At 36.1% G+C, this 16912-nt stretch overlaps 1 non-coding gene across 1 annotated transcript; it reads left to right on the forward strand.

The window, feature by feature from the left end:
- The first annotated feature begins 225 nt into the window (after positions 1-225).
- On the forward strand, positions 226-332 carry LOC121226846 (small nucleolar RNA R71). Its single transcript, XR_005924534.1, has one exon. It is a non-coding gene; the product is annotated as a small nucleolar RNA R71 (small nucleolar RNA).
- Positions 333-16912: the final 16580 nt, after the last annotated feature.

The following is a 16912-nucleotide window of genomic DNA, read 5'->3' on the forward strand; positions in this document are numbered from 1 at the left end:
TTAGAAAGTATGGTGACCGAATCGACATTAAAAACGCTGGTTGTTTTCGTTGGCTTTGTCCTCATGACTTGCCACTGATAATTATTCAGTGACATCTCTTCTATAAATTCATAAGCATCTTCAGGTATCTTATTATTGATAGTTCTACTAGCGACAGCGTCGATCATATGTCGAGTCAAAGGATTCAGGCCATTGTGAAACGTTTGAACCTGTAGCCAGAGTGGTAACCCATGGTGAGGGCACCTTCTCAACAGATCCTTGTATCTCTCCCATGCATCGTAGAGTGTTTCTAAATCCATCTACACAAAAGAAGAGATATCATTACGTAATTTGGCTGTTTTAGCTGGCGAAAAATATTTTAATAAAAGTTTTCGGTCATTTGTTCCCAAGTAGTGATTGACCCTCGTGGTAACGAGTTCAACCATTGTTTAGCCTTATTCCTCAATGAAAAGGGAAACAACCAAAGGCGAATGGCATCATCAGAAACTCCATTGATTTTAAAAGTATCGCAAAACTCTAAGAAATTTTCCAAGTGAGCGTTGGGATACTCGTCCTGCAAACCATCAAACTGAACAAACTGTTGGATCATTTGAATGGTGTTAGGTTTCAGTTCAAAATTATTTGCAGCAACAGCAGGCCTAACTATACTTGGGATCGGCAGGGACACGCCCGTGTGACACACCCGTATGAGTGTACTCCAGCCCGTGGTGAAGGCTGTTGAATAGGCACGAGCGTGTAGTCTACCCGTGTAAGTCATGCTTCAATCCTACCAAATGGACACGCCTGTGTGAGGAAGTCCAGGCCGTGTTGATTTCTCATGTGGGTCCATTTGCTCCGTTTTTGATCCGTTTCTCGCTCTTTTTACTCTCTTATTCTCACCTAAGTATAAAACATGAAATTAAAGAATTAGGAGTATCAATTCACCAAATCTAAGGAGAAATCATCCATAAATGTGCTAAGCATGGGATAAAAATATGTATAAATTACGGTTTATCATTTATCATTTTACAAAATTGCCTTAGCAAAAACTGTGCTATGTATGCAAATTACTCAGGATGAACAATGGTTTAACTTTAGGGGTGTGGAAACTCAAAATTATATAGGGTTTTTCTACATGTTTGTACCACCTTTTTACTTAATTATTATGTTTATCTCGAGTAATTATTATTGAAATAAGTGAATTTTACTTAATTAGTAATTTTAGACATGAATTTGGAGAGTATGTGAAATTATGCTTAATTACATGATTTTCATGCATATTTTGTATAAATTCATGTTAATTTATTAATGTATTTACTTTTCACTATGTAGGAGGTCTATTAGAGACATAATTTAAATAAATAAAAGATGGCCATGCACAAATTATCCATAAGGATGGCAAGACCATACAATTTTAGGCATTTGACCCAGTAAAGAAGATGTTAAAAATGGATATGTCTACTAAGTTATTAGATTAAAAGATGGATATGTCTGCTAAGTTATTGGATTGAAAAAATAGTCTAAAAAGGGGAATTAAAAGCCCAATTTCATCACTTGATGTTGGTTGCCCAAAATGTGTTTTGGAATATTTAATTAAAGGTCCCTACAGTTGGAAAATAATCAAAATTAAGCCCAATAACTTCCCTGTTGAAACCGTCCACTCTATAGTTATTTTTAACTTGAAATTCAAATTCAAATTGAGAAGATGTAACACCCTGAATTTGGGCCTAGAAGTTTTGGGCCTTGAGCAAGGGAGCAGTTGAAGGCAGCTTATAATATTCTGTTGTGCGTGAAAATTTCGTTAATGAAGGCTTGTTTTAGTGGTTAAGTGTGCTGAGAAGTGTTGGAGAAGTTCTAGGTTCAAACCTGGACTCTAGCAAAAATTTTGGTTTAAGGTGAATCAACCCTGGGTGTAGTAGGTAGGCCTTAAGAATATTGTTGGAGAAATTGTGACACAAAAAGCCTTGTGGCTTAGTGGCAAGTAGCGTGTAGAGCATTTAAGGGGAGGCATGGGTTCGAATCCCATGGCAAGCAAAGAGCATTTATTATGCTAATAGGGGGCGGCAAGAGTTGGTGTTGAATTTAAACTCTGATGATGGAGGGATCCCATATCGGGAAGCTAACATAGGAGTGGATGCGAAGCTAGCTTTAAATATAGAGATCCATGAGGAGAGTAAAGGTACCTTTTTTGGCTGATCCTTTTCGCTTTATGGCGTTCTCGTTTGGGTTGGGCGTCGGCTAAGAGTGCTCGGAGCGTGGATTAACTCCAGTCTCCAATCAGGTGTGTATTTCTCGCTACTCTAGCTGTAGGATGGCTACTTCGGGCCGCGATGGGCCGAAAGGGGCCACGTGGGCCCAATTGGATAAGTTGTTTGATTGTGTAGTAAATATTGGACTAGGCTAGGTGAATCTCATATCTGTGGCTAGATTTGGGCTAAAAGGGCCACACGAGCGTGTGGGCCCATTTGGGCCGAGAATAGGCTTTAGGGTCATTCGTATTGTTATCCCTTTTTAGAATACTTTAGCTTACCAAAATACCAAAATACCCCTAGTTTGTAAAATCACTAAAATACCCTTGGTTTATAAAATCACCAAAATACCCCTGGTTTGTAAATTACCAAAATACCCTTGGTTTACAAAATTACCAAAATACCCCTGATTTGTAAAATTATTAAAATACCCTTTGTTTATAAAATTACCAAAATACCCCTGGTTTGTAAAATTACCAAAATACCCCTGGTTTGTAAAATTATCAAAATACCCCTAGTTTGTAAAATTACCAAAATACCCCTAGTTTGTAAAATTACCAAAATACCCCTGATTTGTGAAATTACTGAAATATCCTCGACCTGTAAAATTATTGAAATACCCTCGACTTGTAAAATTACCAAAGTACCCTTGATTTATAAAATTACTATTTTACCCTCGAGTTACAAAATTACCGAAATACCCTTGTAGGGTAGAAATACCGAAATACCCTTGTAGGGTAGAATTACCGAAATACCCCTGTAGTGTAGAATTACCGCAATACCCCTGTAGGGTAGAATTACTGCAATACCCCTGTAGGGTAGAATTATCGCAATACCCTGTAGGGTACAATTACCGAAATACCCCTGTAGGGTAGAATTACTAAAATATCCCTGTAGGGTGGAATTACCGAGATACCTTGTGGGGTAAAATTACCATTTTGCCCCTAAGGTGTTAAATGACTGTTTTGCCCTTGTGGCCAAGTGACAAACTTGGACTGTGTGGTTGACGAATTTGATTGTGAATATATGTTGGTATATGAATGACTTGACTGTGATTGTTTGATTCAAATATGGGCATGACATTCTGCATACATGACATGTTGCATGGATTGGGATTTTGTACGGAGGAAGATCTGATCTGTTAGGATCGCATGGTTGCTTGACGACTGTGGATCCACTGAAGGCTTAAGAGCCGTATATTCGTACTGATTTGATAAGGTGGCACGGGTCGCCTAAGATGACTCCGGACCGATCAATGGCTGAGTGCCGATCATATTTACCCGAGGCTGTGTGCCGACTATATTACCGTCGCTGATGGCTATGTGCCTAACATGATACAGCTACCAATGGCTTAAAGCCTTCTGATTATGGCTTTGTGTCAACCTACATATGGCTCTGTACCAACCTGATTATGGCTATGTGCCAATATATGGTTATTGACGACTCTGTGTTGATCACATTTACCTAGCGCTGTGTGCCGGTTATGTTACTCTAGTTGATGGCTGTGTGCCTAACATAATGCAGTTATCGATGGCTTTGTGCCACCTATTCTGTTAAGTGGCTTTGCCACATTATCTGTTTCTGGTGGCTATGCCACAAATATCTTTTCTGGTGGCTCTGCCATAATATCTGTATCTGGTGACTCTGTCACAATATCTGATAACTGAGCAGCAATGCTATAACTGTGGAGTGTAGGGCTGGGTGGCTTGAGCTATTCCCCACATGGAGTGTAGGGATGGTATAGGTGGAGTGTAGCAGTTGGTTATAGGCTGGATTGGGTTGGGATTGCATTCACATTCTGATTTTTTATTCTGTTACCTGATACTGATTCTGATTTTGATTCTGTTACCTGATACTGATTCTGACTCTGATTCTGTCACCTAATTCTGATTCTGATTCTGATTCTAGTTCTAATAATGTTTCTTATTTTGTAATGGGTTAAAGCCCATCTAGTACTGTCTGTTAAAATGGGCTAAGGCCCAATTGATACTGAAACTGTAAGTAGGGCTGGGGCCAACTTTTAATTATTTTATATGACTGACTGTTCCTTTTATATAGTAGGGGATTTCACACTGAGTTTTCATAAACTCACCCCGTTTATTAACCTTTCAGGTAATTTCAAGCCTTAGATGGATCGGGGTGCGAGGGGCTCGGAGGGAGCCACACACACTGTTTATGTTATAGTTTTGATTATTGCTTTTAAATGTTTTTATGTGGGTTGTAGTAAAGCCGTTGTAATTTTCTAGATTTCAAATTTGAAATTTTATTTATTGTTCTTATAATTGCTAGTATTAGAACACAGTTTTCCAAAGCAACTACTGTTGTTCAAAACATCACGTAACCATAATTGTTTTTAAATTAAGCTTCCACAACTGCCAGGATTTTTTTACAAAGTTGTTAAGAATGTTATTCAGCTGAGGTTTTCTAACAAGGTTTAAAAAGGGTACAAGTTTTTAATTATTAAGAAGGGTTTTTAATGGAAACATGGTTTCCGAAAAACACTTCAATGTGACACGCCAGATTCGAGCCAAACTTCTAGGCCGGGTTTGGGGTGTTACATTTAGTGGTATCAGAGCCTGGGTTGCAACAACTCAGCTGTGAATTGGGTTTCCAAAGGTTGAATTTCAGAAAATTATTTTCAACCACGTGGTCTGTTTGAAGTATTTCTCTTAAAAAATGTGGCACGCCGAGTCTCCGGTGCCGAATCCATAAGTCTTCTGAATACTTTTGTCTGTTTAGAAATTGTAATACTGTGGATTTTTTAGATATTGGTCTGAATTTAAATTTGGTATTTATTTTATGTGGATGTGATGTTTGGATATAGAAATTATATATATGTGTGATAAATATGTGGCTGCTTCTGTGAATAACTGTTGTATGTATGAGATGTTTCAAGTTCTAGTTGAAGTGTGATAGTGATAGTAGGATCAGAGTGCGCAGCGGTAGCATAGTGAGGTAGATGTTACACGACTACCCTGTTAGATGGAAATTTTGGGGACGAAATTTCTTTAAGGGAGGTAGAGTTGTAACACCCTGAATTTGGGCCTAGAAGTTTTGGGCCTTGAGTATGGGAGCGGTTGAAGGCAGCTTATAATATTCTGTTGTGCGTGAAAATTTCGTTAATGAAGGCTTGTTTTAGTGGTTAAATGTGCTAAGAAGTGTTGGAGAAGTCATGGGTTCAAACCTGGACTCTAGCAAAAAGTTTGGTTTAAGGTGAATCAACCCTGGGTGTAGTAGGTAGGCCTTAAGAATATTGTTGGAGAAATTGTGACACAAAAAGCCTTGTGGCTTAGTGGCAAGTAGCGTGTGGAGCATTTAAGGGGAGGCATGGGTTCGAATCCCATGGCAAGCAAAGAGCATTTATTTTGCTAATAGGGGGCGGCAAGAGTTGGTGTTGAATTTAAACTCTGATGCTGGTGGGATCCCACATCAGGAAGCTAACATAAGAGTGGATGCGAAGTTGGCTTTAAATATAGAGAACCATAAGGAGAGTAAAGGTACTTTCTTGGCTGATCCCTTTCGCTTTATGGCGTGCTCGTTTGGGTTAGGCGTCGACTAAGAGTGCTCGGAGCGTGGATTAACTCCAGTCTCCAATCAGGTGTGTATTTCTCACTACTCTAGCTGTAGGATGGCTACTTCGGGCCACGATGGGCCGAAAGGGGCCATGTGGGCCCAATTGGATAAGTTGTTTGATTGTGTAGTAAATATTGGACTAGGCTAGGTGAATCTCATATATGTGGCTAGATTTGGGCTAAAAGGGCCACACGAGGGAGTGGGCCCATTTGGGCCGAGAATAGGCTTTAGGGTCATTCGTATTGTTATCTCTGTTTAGAATACTTTAGTTTACCAAATTACCAAAATACCCCTGGTTTGTAAAATCACTAAAATCCCCTTGGTTTATAAAATCACCAAAATACCCCTGGTTTGTAAAATTACCAAAATACCCTTAGTTTACAAAATTACCAAAATACCCCTGATTTGTAAATTTACTAAAATACCCTTTCTTTATAAAATTACCAAAATACCCCTGGTTTGTAAAATTACCAAAATACCCCTGGTTTGTAAAATTATCAAAATACCCCTAGTTTGTAAAATTACCAAAATACCCCTAGTTTCTAAAATTACCAAAATACCCCTGATTTGTGAAATTACTGAAATACCCTCGACCTATAAAATTATTGAAATACCCTTGACTTGTAAACTTACCAAAGTACCATTGATTTACAGAATTACCGTTTTACCCTCGATTTACAAAATTACCGAAATACCCTTGTAGGGTAGAAATACCGAAATACCCTTGTAGGGTAGAATTACTGAAATACCCCTGTAGTGTAGAATTATCGTAATACCCCTGTAGGGTAGAATTACCACAATACCTGTAACACCCCTATCCCGTAACCGTCGCCGGAATAGGTAAGGGGCATTACCGAACTTGTAACTCATGTCAGAACAGTAAAATTTTGAATTTTTTTCTTGAAATAAAGATCATTCATTTAAATAAGTACTAAGCACAGCCAGGGATAAAATTTAAACTTCTCTAAGTAAACATTCAAAAGATGCCATTTTCGCATGGCTTATATACATTAACCAAAAATATTCTTCCGCCACTAGTCTATTCTATACATGGCATAAGATAATCCAAAACGTAGCAGTACCAAACAGTGGATAGTGATAGTGTGACTAGTTGCTGATGATCCCCGAGCCTGTAGCTTCCAAATGAGATCTATAAAACAGAGGAAACAGAGTAACGGAGTAAGCATTACAATGCTTAGTAAGTTTTAAGCAGTGTCAACAGATAACAATCAAATTATAACATAGTTGTTCATATTTTTATTTCACTCTTCCTTCGGGCATACCATCCCTTTACCGAATATGCACATCTCATCATATACAATAGGCAAATAAACTTTCACATAAAAGTGAGCTCATGTGACATAGATATATCGTATGATTTCACATAACCTCTCACACTGATCCGATGTCACATAATCATAGGAATAGTCTCATAGATTGCTCTCGTATGCATCACATAACTACCTTATGATTTAGTGCAAATCAAGCTCACATATAAACTTGGAGTACATACCTGTTTAACCTTTCGCATTGAATATATTTATAAGCAATTCTTATTACGAAGTCTTACCCGGACATAATCTCCACACGAAGTTATCGGGTCTTACCCGGACAAAATCCCCACACGTAGTCATCGGGTCTTTAGAGCTCGGATATAGTACGAGCACGAAGCTTACGGACATTAATCAGTGATAATATTCTCGCATAAAGCCTGCGGGGTTTTAACCCAGATATAGTACTGACACAAATGCCCTTCGGGACTTATCACATTTATACACTTTCACATCCATCACGTTGGCCACTCGGCCCTATCACATATATACACTTTCACATTCATCACATTGGCCATTCGGCCTTATCACATATATACACTTTCACATTCATCACATCGGCCATTAGGCCTTATCACATATATACACTTTCACATTCACCACATCGGCCATTAGGCCTTATCACATATATATACACTTTCACATTCATCACATTGGCCATTCGGCCTTATCACATATATACACTTTCACATTCATCACATCGGCTATTAGGCCTTATCACTTTCACATTCATCACATCGGCCATTAGGCCTTATCACATATATATACACTTTCACATTCATCACATTGGCCATTCGGCCTTATCACATATATACACTTTCACATTCATCACATCGGCTATTAGGCCTTATCACATATATACACTTTCACATTCACCACATCGGCCATTAGGCCTTATCACATATATATACACTTTCACATTCATCACATTGGCCATTCGGCCTTATCACATATATACACTTTCACATTCATCACATCGGCTATTAGGCCTTATCACATATATACACTTTCACATTCATCACATCGGCCATTAGGCCTTATCACATATATATACACTTTCACAGTCATCACATTGGCCATTCGGCCTTATCACATATATACACTTTCACATTCATCACATCGGCTATTAGGCCTTATCACATATATACACTTTCACATTCATCACATCGGCCATTAGGCCTTATCACATATATATACACTTTCACATTCATCACATTGGCCATTCGGCCTTATCACATATATAGACTTTCACATTCATCACATCGGCTATTAGGCCTTATCACATATATACACTTTCACATTCATCACATCGGCCATTAGGCCTTATCACATATATACACTCACATCACAATTATCCAAATATACTTCACATATCACATATACTATCATGTATACACTTTGTCTTGGCGAATCTACATTAATCATTTCCCAATGAATAATTCAATTTCACGCCATACTATCATTTCATATTCGAATACTCATAAACTTACAATTTCACAAATTTTAATATCAAAGATCCATCTAACACTCATGTATCGTTTTACAATATCACGATTTAGAATTCACGTATGGGTTTAATCAATAGCTTATGAGTAACTAAAACAAGTTTTATCCATGTTTACAACAAAATCACATATTCACTACGAGCTATTTTCCTGAGCAGTAGTCACTAAATTATTTATAACTGGAGCTACAAAACTCCAAATCACTTGCCGTTAATTTTCCCTGAATATAGACTCGTATATCTTCCATCCATATAATTTTCAGAATTTTAGGTTTGGCAAATCAATACCAGATTTTTTTTAAAGTTTCCCCTGTTTCACTGTTTGACTAATCTGACCACTCTTCACTACGAATCAAATTTCTCATTTTACAGAATTTAAAATGTGTTGTATTTGATTTCATTTGAAACTAGACTCATTAAGGAGTCTAAGCATATAAATTTTATCTTATAACCATTTTTGTACAATTTATAATGATTTTCTAAAAACAGAATAGAGGATTATAGTGTCATTCTGCACTGTCTCACACAACTTTAAGTATCTCATTATCGGAAATTTCTTTGCTTACAAGGTTTCTTTTATAAGAAACTACACTCATTAAGATTTAATTTCATGTCTCATTCAGCCTCTAATTCAAATCCATCAATTTATGGTGATTTTCTAAAGTCACGTTACTGCTGTTGTCCTAAGCAGACTATTTCAAAATACCCTTAAATTCCCAAGCTCAAACAGTTAAGAACTTACCATTTGAGCTTAGAACATATCATGGCCACATCATATCTTATTAAATCAACTCATTATGTCCTATTATGATTGAATTTACTCAACGTTTAATCACTTAAAACTTACCTCGGATGTTGTTGAACGATTCCGATGGCTATTCGACCACTTTTTCCTTCCCTTTATCGGATTTAGTTCCCCTTTGCTCTTGAGCTTAATTTAACAAATAAATTGATTTAATCATTTGAGCATCGAAAAGAGGAACTTAAGATACTTAGCCCATATATATATACATTAGACATTAAAGTCACATACATATAAAATCATGAATCAACTCAACATATTAACCCACACTTCCTTTTAGCCGATTGTCTAAGCCAAGATAAAAGCATCAATATGCTTGCCTCTAACCGAATACATGCAACACCAATCTTCTTCCTATGGCCGAATATGCATGTCTATGTTGAGGCCGATTATATGCTTAATACTTCCTACAAGTATGGTTACTTGTATTGATTATATATCATCTTGTTTCAAGTTCAAAACTCGGCTAATACGCATATATACACTAGTAATCAAATACTAACATTTTGCACTTCACCTTACTACCATTTCACATCTATTTTCTACCATGGCCGAATGCATCAAGACACCATACCATTCAATTTTGGTCATGGGTTACACAAAGAACTTAATGTCTAACTCAAAAATGCCAAAATGAAAATCCTAGAGTCATCAATCACCATCACATGTATCATTACAAAGCTTTACACTTAGCATGCAAATGACATCAACACAAATCCACCTTAGCTGAAACTTAACTCATCTTCATGCCTCATCACCACAACATCAAACATCAACCAAGAAGACAACACCCATGGCCGAATATCATCTCCATCTCATAGCAAAGATTTAAACCATGGGCTAGGTAGAACTCAAACTAACAACTAAAAACATGCATGAATCTCAAGGACAACATCAAACATACCTTAGTCTAGCAAACCACCATAGCCGATTTTCTCAAGCTCTTCCCCTTCCTTTCTTTCCTCTATTCGGCCAAAGATGTTAAAGAATGAACACTTTTTTTTTTCTTTCTTCAATTCACGGCAATGGGGGGGAAACATGGATGAGACAATTTTTTTTCATCATCATTTACCTTTCCATTATTATTTTATTACCCATACTCCTTATTTTATTTTATTGTTTCCTCCCATGATGCACCAACACAACATGTCTATGACATGTTTTGCCCATCACCCTTTGTCCATCCTAATGTCATGGTCGGCCACTACTAGATGGGGGGAAAATTGACATGCAAGTCCTCCCTTTTGATTACATGCACTATTAGGTCCTTGTAGATTAGCCTATCACATTTCAAAAATGTCACCCATAAGTCCTTTTGACTAAATTCACATGCAAATTTACTAAATCGAAGCCTAAAACTTTCACACCTTCATAATCACATATTTTAGACAATAAATATCACATTCAAATAATTTGGTGACTCGGTTTAGCGATCCTAAAACCGCTTTCCGACTAGGGTCACTTTAGGGGTGTCACAATACCCCTGTGGGGTAGAATTATCGCAATACCCCTGTAGGGTACAATTACCGAAATACCCTGTAGGGTAGAATTACTAAAATACCCCTATAGGGTGGAATTACCGAGATACCTTGTGGGGTAAAATTACCATTTTGCCCCTAATGTGTTAAATGATTGTTTTTCCCTTGTGGCCAAGTGACTAACTTGGACTGTGTGGTTGACGAATTTGATTGTGAATATATGTCGGTATATGAGTGACTTGACTGTGATTGTTTGATTCAAATATGGGCATGACATTCTGCATACATGACATGTTGCATGGGTTGGGATTTTGTATGGAGGAAGATCTAATCTGTTAGGATCGCATGGTTGCTTGACGACTGTGGATCCACCGAAGGCTTAAGAGCCGTATATTCGTACTGATTTGATAAGGTCGCACGGGTCACCCAAGACAACTATGGACCGATCAATGGCTTAGTGCCGATCATATTTACCCGAGGCTGTATGCCGACTATATTACCGTCGCTGATGGCTATGTGCCTAACATGATACAGCTACCGATGGCTTAAAGCCTTCTGATTATGGCTTTGTGTCAACCTACATATGGCTCTGTGCCAACCTGATTATGGCTATGTGCCAAACGTATTTGCCTAAGACTATGTGCCAATATATGGTTATTGACGACTCTGTGTCGATCACATTTACCTTGGGCTGTGTGCCGGTTATGTTACTCTAGTTGATGGCTATGTGCCTAACATAATGTAGTTATCGATGGCTTTGTGCCATGTATTCTGTTAAGTGGGTTTGCCACATTATCTGTTTCTGGTGGCTATGCCACAAATAACTGTTCTGGTGGCTCTGCCATAATATCTGTATCTGGTGACTCTGTCACAATATCTGATAACTGAGCAGCAATGCTACAACTGTGGAGTGTAGGGCTGGTACGGGTGGAGTGTAGCCATTGGTTATAGGCTGGATTGGGTTGGGATTGCATTCACATTCTAATTTTTGATTCTGTTACCTGATACTGATTCTAATTTTGATTCTGTTACCTGATACTGATTCTGATTCTGATTCTATCACCTAATTCTGATTCTGATTCTATTTCTGATAATGTTTCTTATTCTGTAATGGGTTAAAGCCCATCTAGTACTGTTTGTTAAAATAGGCTAAGGCCCAATTGATACTGAAACTGTAAGTAGGGCTGGGGCCAACTTTTAATTCTTTTATATGACTGACTGTTCCTTTTATATAGTAGGGGATTTCACACTGAGTTTTCGTAAACTCACCCCGTTTATTAACCTTTCAGGTAATTTCCAGCCTTAGATGGATCGGGGTGCGAGGGGCGTGGGTGAAGCCACACACACTGTTTATGTTATAGTTTTGATTATTGCTTTTAAATGTTTTTATGTGGGTTGTAGTAAAGCCGTAGTAATTTTCTAGATTTCAAATTTGGAATTTTATTTATTGTTCTTATAATTGCTAGTATTAGAACACGGTTTTCCAAAGCAACTACTGTTGTTCAGAACATCTCGTAACCACAATTGTTTTTAAATTAAGCTTCCGCAACTGCCAGGATTTTTTTACAAAGTTGTTAAGAATGTTATTCAGCTAAGGTTTTCTAACAAGGTTTAAAAAGGGTACAAGTTTTTAATTATTAAGAAGGGTTTTTAATGGAAACATGGTTTCTGAAAAACACTTCAATGTGACATGCCAGATTCGAGCCAAACTTCTAGGCTGGGTTTGGGGTGTTACAGAAGACTTGGTCATTCTTTTTCCTTGAAGCATGGTCAGCCACATGAGAGGGGGAAGGAAGGAAATTTAAACCTATTTTTACTAAACTCAAATCATTACCTTCACCTATAAGTACCTTGACATTTGTCCCTTTTCTATCATCCCTCATTTCTTAACATTCGTCACTCATTCAATCTAGTTTTCTCTCAATTTTTTTCATTTTTTACCTGCCATAGTCATCCATCCCCTCTCCCTTCTTTAGCCTCAAAAGATTTTTCAAAAACACTGCTGAACTGAGTCTACTTTTTTCTCTTCATTATCTATTTTAACATGTTTGCTTTGATTTTTATGCTTTTGACATCAACTATGAAGTTTTAAATCCTATTTGTTGGGATAATTATATTAAGTTAATGAGATTTATTTAATTCATGTTAACATGTTTCGTGCCTCAGTCGATTATGTTTTCAATTAATATCATGATTCATTTCATTCATATGTGGTTGGGTGCACTCAGATTACTTGCGCGATCCTAACTAGAAGATGGCTAGTAGACGCATAATTGAAAAGTGCAATGTTTAATTTAGGTTATTAAAAATAAGTTAAGGTTCATAATATCTTTAGTTAGCTCTATTATCTTGAATGGTTTTTAGATTTCTGTAATTAAACTATTGCAAACGTAAATGTCCTTGTGACCTTACATAAATGCTAAGAAACCTTTAGTCTAGTATGATTAGTAACATGTATATTTAACTTAGTATGATTAGTAACATGTATATTTAACTAAGTAAGAGATTTGAGAGGACTTAATTTGGTTTCCAAACCCATCAGAGATCAAGTTGCCATGGAAGTAATTCTGAACATGTTTGCAAGATGAAAGTAAGTTGATTTGATTAATATAATTATCCTAGCTCATTTAATGTTGATTGTTTTTGTTGCTAAAGCCTTCATTCATACATTTAGGAAGTTAAATATAATTATCCTAGCTCATTTAATGATGATTGTTTTTGTTGCTCATTTAATGTTGAATTGATTGTTTTTGTTGATTATAGAATTAATTTAATTGGGCATGTAACAACCCAGTTTAGACCCTAATCGGAATAGTGGATTCGGGGCCACAAATTCGAGTTAGAAAAACATTTTAATACTATTTTATGTGTTTATAGCATGATATATTATATTTGTGAAATTTTTGTGTGAAAATTTTATCGTTTGTGTGCTCGATTTTAAAAAAAAGACTTAATCGCATAAAATGTAAAAGTAGCTTTCTATATGTTAAAGTGCTTATTTGCTTTGAGGAATTAATTATGGGTTCCTTAAGTGGAAAATTGGCCATTAATTAATAACATGGCCAGTTTTGGGCTTAAATTATATGTTTTACTAATTAAACTTATAAGGTTAAAATAGTAACTAATATATTATAATGTAATAAAATAAAACAAAATACAAAATGGCGATGCATTCATCTTTTGCAATGCCGAATCTTCAAAAGAAAAAGAAAAGCTAGGTTCCGCACTCATTTTTCTTGATTGAGGTATGTTTGTTGCTCGATTTTTGATAATTCTTACGTTTTTGAGATCGTTGCTTTGAGTACTAGCTAGCCTACGCTTGAATTTTTGAAATTGATGATGTATTCATGAATTGCCATTGTTGATAGCTTGACGAGTTTTGTGTTTGATGATGAAAAATAAATATATGTTGTTAGATTGCCAAGTTTAATTAAGTGATTTTGGATAAAAATGTCTATTTAGGATTAAATTGTAATTTTTGCAAATTGAGGGGTCAAAATGTGAAATAAATGAAACATATGGGCTTGTATGGACTAGGGGTAAATTCGGCCTAACATGAGTCTGGTCAAATTTTGAATATTTTGTGTTTTGTGAAATAGAGACTAAATTGTGAAAATGGGAAATGTCAGGGGCAAAAGTGTATTTTGCCCATTTATGTGTTTTTGGATGAATTTGATTGAATATTTGATTAAATAAGTTTAATTTATATTAATTTAGATCAAGAATAGAGAAAATCGAATTTGGATCGTGGGAAATCTAAAGTTGTTGAATAGTCGACTCGGTCTATTCGTCTTCGTACGAGGTAAATACATAAGTAAATAAATGTCGTTAAATTCGATTGTATATATATCTTATTTGTGCTGAATTGAATTATCACTTGTATATGTATGTTTAAGCCGAATTTGTATACATGTGGGAGAAGTATTTATGAGCTTGAATTGATTGAGTTACGACATCCGAAAGTCCCGTACGAGCCTTAGGAATAGTTAGGATACATATGCCATGACATAGGATTCCGATATGTGATTCGTGTAAGACCACGTCTGGGACATTGGCATCGATATGTGATTTACGTGTAAGACCCTGTCTAGGATAGTGGCATCGATATGTGATTACATGTAAGACCACGTCTAGGACGTTGGTGTTGTACGAGCTTTTCAACTATCCGAGTGTCCTTATTAATTTCGAATGGTTCCATGGGAAATATTAAGTAAGAATCGAATGTGAAATCAAGCTAAAACGGTCAGGTATGTGCTAAGTTAAAATGATTGAAAAATCAAGGTAAGTGTGTACTTATGATTTATATATGAAATATGCAATATAAGTGAAAATTATTTATGTTATGAACATATGTATATTCGCCCATTGACATTATGTGATTTGTGTTTATGAGTTAATGATTGAGTTGATAAGCATAATTTGTGTATACAAGGTTAAATTTTGTTTGGTTTGGTTTGGTTTATTTGAATTATGTACATTATTGAAATGTTTTATTAGCTTATGACTTACTAAGTTATTTAAGCTTATTATGAGTGTCTGTTCACTGTTTTATAGATTTTGGAAGTTGGTTACGAGCTTGGGGATCGTCAAGGTAGTCCGTCACACTATCGATCATTATTTCGATATTACAAAAGTTTAAAACTATGAACTTATGGCATGTATAGGCTAGCTTTTGGGTTAATTTATTTTGAATGTGTATATATTTAGCCATGCTTATATGCATTCGGTTATGGCATAGGCTTGATATTAAAGTCTATTTCATGGTGTATATATGTGTGGTTTCTGGCTATATGGTTTTGGCTTGATCATTAAGTTAGTTGATGATTTAGTAATTTGACATGGGATAAGTATATTTTGGCAAGTATGTTTCTTGGTATATATGTTTGTGATGTTTAGTTATATGATTCGGAAATGAGAAAAGGTAAGTATGATGTATAATCGGCTTAAAAGTTAGCTCATTTTGGAAGTATGAAATGTGGTATAATTTGGGTGGTGTATGATGGTATAATTTGGCTTAATAATGAGGTAAAAATATGGATATGTATTTGATTCTATATTGGCTTTATAGGTTCGGTTGCTAAATGGTAAGTAATGAATATGTTATATAATTGTTTTGGTTGATTGTTTTGGTATGGATCCAAATGGTAAATGATGATTATGATTTAGTTACATTTTGGCTAGTTTTAATGAATAGTTAAAAGTGTCAAGTTGATGTTAATATTAATATGTGATTATAAATTCGATTATGATATTTGGTTCATTTTGATAAGCATATGATCTTGATAATGGTGTGCTATGAATTAGGTGTACGTTGGAATGTTATTTGTGTTCAAATATTAAATGTGACTTTTGTTTTTAGGATAAAATGCACACACACACACACACACACTATATATATATATGCTTCAATAGTATGTTCGTGTAATGCCCCACGCCCGTACCCTACGCCGGGATGGAATACGAGGAGTTACCTACCTTGAACACATGCATTCCTACGTTTCTGAATCATCAAGACCTGGTCAAATTTAAAAATTTGTCTAAACTTCTTCAATATGGCCTATGAATCTCCAAACATTCACGTTAAGTCGATGCCATGTACCAGATATGGTCTTATACTGACACATCATGTAGCCGATGCCATGTCCCAGATATGGTCTTACACTAGCTCTCATAATCTGGCCGATGCATGTCCCAGATATTTCTTACACTAGCACACAAACATTCCGAATGTCATAGCATGAATATCCGATTAATTTCCTATGGTTCAAACGAGAGTCTACTATCTCAATATTCATCATACACGATTATTTCCACAAACAAGTAATGCATGATATCTCAATTTAAGCACATATAATAACAATGTAGTTGTATTATTTACATACAACTTACCTCAGATTGCAAAATGTAGACGGCTAGTTCGGCTTAGTCCACTTGCTTCGCTTTTCCCTGGTCTAGGCCTAGATTTTGTAACTCTTGATCTAGAATGATAAAAATTT

This window comes from Gossypium hirsutum, chromosome A03 (assembly GCF_007990345.1).
Source record: "Gossypium hirsutum isolate 1008001.06 chromosome A03, Gossypium_hirsutum_v2.1, whole genome shotgun sequence".
NCBI lineage: Eukaryota > Viridiplantae > Streptophyta > Magnoliopsida > Malvales > Malvaceae > Gossypium > Gossypium hirsutum.